This window comes from Hydra vulgaris, chromosome 08 (assembly GCF_038396675.1).
Source record: "Hydra vulgaris chromosome 08, alternate assembly HydraT2T_AEP".
Lineage (NCBI taxonomy): Eukaryota > Metazoa > Cnidaria > Hydrozoa > Anthoathecata > Hydridae > Hydra > Hydra vulgaris.
Window position 1 is genome coordinate 41,088,303 of NC_088927.1, and position 9,729 is coordinate 41,098,031.

A 9,729-nucleotide genomic window follows, 5' to 3' on the forward strand; every position below is an offset into this window, starting at 1 on the left:
CAATTAAGCTTTCGCTTTTAAATTCTTCCTTAAACATAATTTTATAATGCTTTGACCTTTATAAGTACTTCGACTTTTAAATTTAAATATCATATATTCAATTTGGAGAGTTATGATATGATTTATTCTATATATTAGGAAAATATATGTAAAAAAAAAATATGGAAATTGAAGCACAAGAATGCTCTGTATTACTTGCAAATTAGCTAACAGAGATAAAAAGGTTTGGAAATTAGCTAACAGAGATAAAAAGGTTTGGAAATTAGCTAACAGAGATAAAAAGAATTTTCATTTTGCATTTCTAATTTTGCGCTTTGAACAAGTTAAGTTCTTTTGCGTTTAAAACATCTATAAAAGTACTATTATGTTTAAACTTTTGATCAAATAATTTAAATATAGGGGGAAACGAGGCAAGACGGCGAATAGGGCAAGTTGGCTTTTCATATTTGACTATTGCATCCTATTAGATAAACTAAAGCACTATGGCATAATTAATAAAACTTACAATTGGATTAAAAGTTATCTTACCAATAGAAAACAATACAGGTGTAAGATACAATCTGGAGTTTTAAATATTTTTTGTGGAGTCCCCCAAGGATCTATCCTTGGTCCACCCTATTTTTAATTTATATAAATGATTTTTGCAATGCATCATTAAAACTTAATTCAGTCATGTTTGCTGATGATACAAATCTATTTCTTACTAACAATGATATCAAGATATTATACTAAGATATGAATATTGAACTAAATAAAGTAAATAATGAGTTTAGGGCTAACAAACTCTCACTTAACTCAGAGAAAACAAACTATATATTATTCCATAAAAAAACACAAGAAGAAAACCTTCCTCTTAAGTTGCCTGACCTTAGCTTAAATGATAACTTAATTAAAAAACAAGCCAGTATTAGGTTTTTTTGAGTTTTTGTTGATAAAAATTTATCCTGGCTTCCTCAAATAAGATATACTCAATCTAAAACCACTAGTATATTTGGTATGATGTATCGAGTTCGCTCATATATCAATAAACAAAGTCTCAAACTAATATATTTTGGACTAATTCATTGTTATTGGGCTAGAGCCGGCGTCGAACCTTGGAACTCTGGGTTCTGAGCCAGAACTCTAACCACTGCGCCACGGCTGCTCATTGTAAAAAAGAAAAGTTTATATATTTTTTATTTTACATACAAAAACTTGTTGCTTGTTGTGCTCGTTGACAAGATTTTCCTTTTTTGTTCTGATTTTTTCTTTCCTGTATATGTTGATTATTTATTGCTAAACAGCAAAATAAATTTAAAAAAAAATAAAGTAAATATATAGCTCAACAAAAAAAACTTAAAAATGGTTAAAAGTGAAACTATATTTACATATTGTATTTGGAAACGCTAATTGGTTTTTTTAAATATTATTATGCCAATTTTATAAGCATAAGTTTACTTTTTGCGCTTAAAAAAAATACCTCTGTTTCGGTTCTTCATAATCGATGGTTTCCTTCAGATATAACTTTTTTATGATCATTTTTTGCAACGCGTATTTATTTTGTGTTACTTTAGTTAAAGTAGTTATTAACATTTTATAAAATTGAAGGTATAAATTGCATATTAAGTTATCTTTCCCCGTCACGTGACCAAATGACAAGTTTATGAACTTTTTATTTGAAATTTTTCTTAAATGCAAACTGAAAATTCATGCATGCAATGAATAATTAAGATAACATAAGCATACTGACAAAGTATTATTGCTTCATGACTGATAGTTTTGCGATAACTCAGGCCTTTCAAAACGTTTGCCATCTTGCCCCGTGTCGATATCATTAACAGAAAAACAGCTTCACAAAGGTTTAAATAAACTGTTATCTAATTGCCAACAAATTAATCAAATATTACACCAATTACCAGATGTAAATCTGTTGTCGAATTTAAAAGAGCTTGTTGGTTGCGTTAAAACAATCAAATCAGAAAACTAGAAAATCAGAAACGACCTACGAAGAGAAGGAAAATATGATGAAATAAAGCAAACGTGCAAAAAAAAAAAAAAAAAAAAAATGCTCTGCTTTCTAACTGCAGTAATTTATCAATTCAAAAACCGCTCAATACTGAAAAAACTATTGTTTCTGATTCAATAGAAAATCATTCCTTAAATACTGAAAATATCTTAAATGATGTACTTTTATGTTTCCCTTATGATGAGACTACCATTATGGAGTCTAGTTTAAAAACTTTAATTGCACCTTCTAACATCGTGTGGAATCCTGTCCGCTTACTCTATGCTACCTTTCTAACACGCTTCTTCTGTTTTTCACTCTAAAATATCTTCGTTCTTCCCAAACTCACCTTACTCTCGATCCGTAGAGCAGACCGAGAGTAAAGTGAGTTTATGACGCTCCTTTTGGAGCTGAACCAGTCTCTGCGGGCCTTGGTAATGTGGCCTCTATATGGCAACTAGCCGGAGGAGTATTAACCACAATACCAGTTTAAAAACTTACGAAGACGGAAACCAAAACAGAATCACTTATGCTAAAAAAGTTCATATGCAACCACCGATTATTGGAAAAAGAGGCGGTTGGAAAAAAAATGATCGTTCCTTTTTGGTAGTTAAAAAAAACAATGTTGCAAATAAAGCCCCAACAGAAATAAAGTTGCATTCAACAGAAACTTTAATGCAGGCGAACTTACGGTTCGAGAATTTTATATCTTTGTAGGAGAGTTCTGTAACTCAATATCGAAAAAAGGTCTGTCTAACCTTATTAAAAATGAAATAGGTATCAAACCAATTGATGTAGAATTTAACCGTGAAAATAAATACAATTGTTCATTCAAAGTAAAGATAAAAAGTACTGAAAAAGACACATTTCTAAACTCTGATGTTTGGGACAATAATATATTTTATAACCACCTCGAGAAATATTTTCTACACTTCAAGAACAACCTTCTTTTGCACGGCAACATTCTTACTTAACTCGATTACCAAATTTTAATTCAAAATGGAAGGAAACAAAGTAAAACCTTTGAAAATATTGCTTTAGTGCATATTACTGCCAAAGTTTTAAATCAAACTTTCCGAACTCGTCAAATCATTTGATATTATTTTTCTATTGAAACATTGGCTTTTGAAAATTAAGCTTTTTATGCTAGAAAACATAGCGTTGCCGACACATAAAGTACTTTTTCATGCGGCAAAAAAAAAGGCATATGGAAGATAATTTGGAGAAAACGCATTTATTGTTAAAAAAAATGTTCTATTTATATTTTTTTCTTGTCTCCTCACATAATTTATGAAGATGATAATATTCTTGCTTTTAAAGGTAAACAAAAGTGTCAAAATCTAGCCTTTATCTTACAGCATGTTAAAAGAGGAATCCCCTTCAAAGTACACACAACAACTATACCTAATTACGTCAGTCATAAAAAACTCCGATAATATTAGTGAATGTATTATTGCTGGAGATTTTCAACCATATCCCAAAGCAGTTTACGGTTCTGAGATTCGTAATAATAAAACACGCAACAAACTCTCTAATCATCTCAGTAGTTTCATTAAATCAAATAAGCTTTCTTTAATCGATATAGTCAGTCCAACATACACCTATCAATACAAAACTCTCTCTAACTCATTGTATAATACCAAAGTTATTCCCCCTTTGCCTTTTAATTTTTTTAAACACTTACCAATCGCTACAAGTATTGTCGCTACACATACTAATCTATCAACCGTAATAAATAGAATAATGCATAAATATAATCATAATCCAAAATAAATATGGGATAACGAAAACTTCATTATCTTGTATAATTATAGCCTCTCCATATTTTTCAATATCTACACCATCAATGAAGAAAAAATTGAACAAGAATTAAAACAAACATACGAAAAAATCAAAAATAATGCTCTATAAGCAGTTGAGTAGTGCTTTAAATAACACAAAGCCTGTAAATATTCCAAATCGTGGTAGACATCGGACCTTACAAAATGCAAAGAAAATCTTTCATTTAACTATAAACAATGGCAAAAAACGCAAGAATGCGTTGAATACAAAAAATACATCCTTGCACGTAAAAACTTCTGTAAAGCAGCTCATAACAAAAAGATCCACGAAAAAACTATAAATATTGAAAATCTTCGAACTACAAATCTTCAGAAGTTCTGGGATAACATTCATAAATTCAAAACTAAAGCAACAACTCGATTATTTACAATTAATAAATCGAAAAGTATTAAAGATATCGTTAAAGAATTTATTTTCATAAAAAATATCGTTAAAGACAGCATTTTCAAACTCTATTCAATACGCCTCTTATTACAAATAATAACCATAATCCTCCTCAAATTCCACCTCTAAATAACGAGCCTAATTACTAGTTATTAGCTGATATTATAAATTGCATCTCACAATTAAATAGTAATAGATGCACAGAAAGCTTTGGGGTAAGTGCTGAACACCTTAAAAACTCTCATTATAACAATCTTTTTTTGTGGCTCGCTAAATTCGATAACATTATTGTAACAAATGGAAAGGTGTCAAACGATCTATCAACTTCAACAATTATTCCACTTGTTAAGTCATATAAAAAATCACTTGATAATCCAGGTAATTACCGAGGAATTAGTATTTTATTTATCTTTACTAAACTTCTAGAATATTTAATACTACTTATATGTCCTAGTATAACAGATAGCCATTCCCATCAATTTGATTTTAAAACAGCTCTACATTTCATGCAGAATTTTTATTGAGCAAAACCGTTAAGCATTATAAAAACTATAACTTTATATATGTGCAGTTTAGATGAAAATAAAGCTTTTGATACTTGCGACTGGCATTTACTACTTGAGAAGCTCTATTTCCAAAAAAATCTTCTGCTGTCTGTAGTACATACAACTTCATCGCTTTATATTTCTGATACTGCAAACATATTTTATCAAGGAATTACCTCAAACCAATTCAGTCTGTTACAAGGGGTGAAAAAGGGTCTAATTTATCGCCGGATTTATATAACATTTATGCGGAAAGCATCCTAAATGAAATAGTCTCAGAATGTAAAGTAGGATCAACAATAAATAGCATTTATACCGGTGTAATTACATACGCAGATGATGTAATTGTGCTAAGTCCTACAATCTCTGGTCTGCAAGAACTGATTTACAGATTTCAAACAGATAGCAACCTCTCTCAAGCTTAACACTGAAAAAACAAATTTTCTGGTTTCTGAAAAAAACATTATTTCCAACAACGTTATTCCAATTAAAGGAGCTTATATATACCTTCAAAATAAATTAGAACATCTGGGTTTCCAATGGGATAACGATACTTGCAAAAACAAAATTGCAATACTCCAAAAATTTTTCCTTGATAAAACATTTTAAATTAATGTGCTTAATTATTCTAAAAAAAAAAAAAAAATGCATTAAAAGTACAAAAATGCATCAGTAAGTTTGCGAAAAACGAAAATTTCGTATTTTTATAAGCGATTCAACGACACAAGATTTATCTTGAACTATTGCGAATTTGCTTTATTTATAAAAAGTTTATATTTTTTAGACATTATTTTTTATCCTCTTTTAAAATCTAGTTACATAAAATTATTTGAAAATGAACTTTTTTAATATTATCATGGCCTACTATATAACACGGCCGGATTTGTTGCCTTGAACGCAAAAAATTAGTGAGCCGAAAAAACACGAGTTTGAAGTTTACAATGAACCGATTTAACAATCTTAAATTAAACTTTTTTTAATTCAAGTAATACTTTATTTTGCAATGCCAAAAAAGTGTTGTGTTGTTGGTTGTAGAAGTTTTTATAAGCGAAAGATTGAAGAATGTTCCAGTAACAGCAACCACGTAACATACAAAACTGTGTTTAGTTTTCCTGATTATCAGGAAAACTAAACACAGTTTTGTTTGTATCAGGCTGATAGCAATCAGTTAGATCTTCGAAATTGTTGGATTAAGTTTGTCAATCGAGCTGATTGGAGCCCCACAGAAAACTCAGTTATATGTATCGATCATTTTGAAGATAAATATTTGAAAAGAGGTAAACGTATAACATTGAATTATTGCGAAAATCCTATACCAACAATTATTACCAACCAAAACATCCTATCAAAGCCATTTTTAATTCAATCAACCTCAGCTTTACGTAAGCCCCCTGCAGTTCGTATATATTCTCATCCTTTTCTCGATGAAACATACGATTTTAGAAAACATGATACAATTAAAAGCATTATAGATCTTAATGAAAGTTTTTGTCCAGCAGGATTTTCATTTAAACTAGTTGATAACCGTGTGTTATTTCTTCGAATTTATTTCGACGACGGGGATGTTACTCCTAACATTGAGAGTATTACTATTGATAAAGACTTACATGTAAAACTACATATGAAAGGTATCCCAGTTCCATTGCCTAAATGGTTTAGAGAAGGCAGTGTTTGTAAATTGACCAGTGCCAGTATGCTTGTTAATTTTGTTTCTTATATGCATGAAGTTGCAAAGAACGTATCAAAAAGTGTATTATCAGATTTATATAAATTATCTCTTTATAAACCACAAGGACGTCCAATCTACACAAATGAAATCATTAGATTTTCTCTAATGCACAGATATACATCAAAACAGGCTTATACTTTGCTATTAGAAGAGTTTCCACTTCCTTCGTTGTCTTATTTAAAATCACTTTCAAAGGGTGGCATTGATCCATTATCAGGATTATTATTACTTTTGGAAAATGGTAGTATTAGTGCTGACTGTGTTGTTTTAATTGATGAGATGTATTTACAAAAAGGTGTCCAATATCATGGAGGAAGTTTAATTGGTGCTGATGATGATGGTAATTTCTATTCTGGTATAGTTGTGTTCATGGTGGTTAGCTTGAAAGAATCTATCCCCTTTGTAATTAAGGCCTGTCCAGAATTTCAAATTTCTGGTTCTATGATTAGTTCACATATAGAAGAAACATTAGATACTTTATATAAAGCATCTTTTAATGTACGAGCTATAATAACTGACAATCATGCAACAAATGTTTCAGCATTTAAAATTCTACGTTTAAAGTTTGGTGAACAAGATAATGAAATATATTTTACTTTTATGGGACACCGGGTTTACAATTTATATGACAGTGTTCATTTACTGAAAAACATTAGAAATAATTTATTAAATTCAAAACGGTTTGTATTTCCACCTTTTGATTTTATTGAGTTTGATGATATTATTCATGTTGAAACTGGAGAAATTTCTTAGAGTTTATTGCATTAATTACAACACTGAAGGGTACTGCAAGTCTGATTGAAGATTTATTTTCAGAAGGATATAAATATGTTTTAACTAGCAGGTTTCAACTGATCCATTAGAAAGACATTTCAGTAAATATCGACAAATGAGCGGTGGAAGATTTTTAGTCAGTTTACGTGAAGTTCAAAGCTCTGAAAAGATATTATGCATGAAATCCTTAATTAAAGCCAATATCAATTGTTGGACGAGCAATCTTAAACTTGATATAAAAATTGACAAAAATAAACTTTTAATAAAATTGGAAAAATATAGCAATGAAATTCAAGAGAATGAGCTTTGTCATAACTCTTACGAAGTTGCAATCAATATATCTGGTTACATCACGAAAAAGATTGGGGATAAACATAACTGTTCTAACTGTCTGAAATCATTAAGTTTCAATAAAGTCTCAACAGAATATCTGGAAATTCTTTCACGTGGTGGTTTAACAAAACCTTCCAAAGATTTAGCTAACTATGTTTGTTATGGGTTTATAATTATGGACACTGTAAAGAAAATGTTATTAAAGTATTCCCATGATATAAAAAATGCATCCTTGCTAGCGCTAGAAAAATATCAACCAAGTGATAGTGATTTTATGTGTATAGAACATGAGGAATGGGGAAGGCATTTGGTAAACACAATTATTACCAACATATATTTTAACAATGAGCAACAAATTAAAAATGGAAACATTAGAAAAAATGAAGTTGCTGCCTTTAAAGTTCGACAAACCAAAAAAGACAAATAAATAAACCCATAACAACATAGTATATGTATATTGTTTTTTTGAGAAACAAAAGAAACTTGACTTGATTAATCTTTTTGTAATATATGTAAATGCTTTCAGTAAATGTGTACATTTAAAAATTATGCTAGTTTTACTAACATTTTAGTTGTTTGAACCAATAATTTTAAGACTAAGATTTTGTAGATTAAAATTGATGGCTAAAATAGATAGTTCATTCGGCTTAATGCAATCATGATTTATTATTAGCTTACTGTTTTAGTGTTTGAAGGTTAAGAATTTTGGTAATAGTAATAATTATAGCTAAGAGCAAATTATTTAAATATTATTAATGTCTTTATAGAATTACCTTCAGGTTTTGATTCAAAAGCTAAAAACCTAAAATCGGCCCACTAATTTTTTGCGTTCAAGGCAACAAATCCGGCCGTGTTATATAGTAGGCCATGATATTATTAATTTCAGTAAAATGTAGGAATGTACCGAAACTTTTTATCATTTTTTACCTTTTTTAAGTCATTTGACACAGACTGTGTAAATTAAATCAAATAATCTTTGTTCTACAGGGCAATAAAGAAATATAGGTAAACATAGGTAAGAAATACAAAATTGATAACAATATTTAAAATGGACAAAAAATCATAACTCCTTTTTAAAGTTGTCAAATTGAAATTTTTATCAGTGTCATCATGAAGATCAGTTTAGTAAAAAAAAAACTTATTATTATTTTGCAAATGCAGGCACCCAAAGCACCCTTATAGAAAAAGATGCATAGGGCGTAATGGATTTTAGGCATAACTTTTAGTTGTTTTTAAAAACAGTTTTTCCCAGATTTGAAGCATTAAATAATTAAAATGTTTGTTACGTGTTAGACTCCTTTTTATAAACAAAGAAACGTTTATTTATTAGATCTTTTATCAGAAATCAGAGTAAAAATAAAAAAAACTTAAAATTAAAAAAAGTTACAATTAGAGTTTAATACAATCTTTGTTAAGTTCAAGTTCTTTAATACATCTCTAACTCCTTTTTAGAGAGCTAATAATTGGATTTGAACTGCACAATAATGTTCGCATTACATTTTCATAAGTGAGTTTTCTTGAAGTGATCGTGAGTTTTATTTCAAGATTCCTGAGCTGAAAAAGAAGACATACTGGTACTGGTTTACCTTTTACAACTTGAAAACTATGAATTAGAAATTTATGTACGATTTGAGGCATTGGGAACCATGGGAACAGAGAAACGCAGAGCTCTGCTGTTTCTTTGGTATATTTTTCAAGTTCATCAGCGTTAATTTGATGTTTGCACAATAAAACACAAAGAATTACGTAAAAACGTTTCATGCAATTTAATCTAAAAATTCTTTTTCTGTGCAAAAACTTACTAAAAATAAGAAAATAATGCAAATGCAACAAAAAAACAGGTTTTCATTGATTTCTTTTAGAATCATTTGTTATATTTTTGTAGATTCTGTGGGTTTATTAGAAAAAATGTTAAAATAAACTTGAGGTGAGCAAGGGAACCTGAGTTTTTTACGAGCCAAGTATTTCAGCAGACACCTTATTGTTTTGAAATACTTTTCGTGCCGCGTTTCCATCATTCGTTGTACCTAAAGCAATAGTCTTTTTTTTTATAACAATTTCTTTAGCATCTTCTCCCCTAACTTGCCACTTTCCTAATACAAATCTATAACTTATATGAAAGCAGAATTCAAAGCATC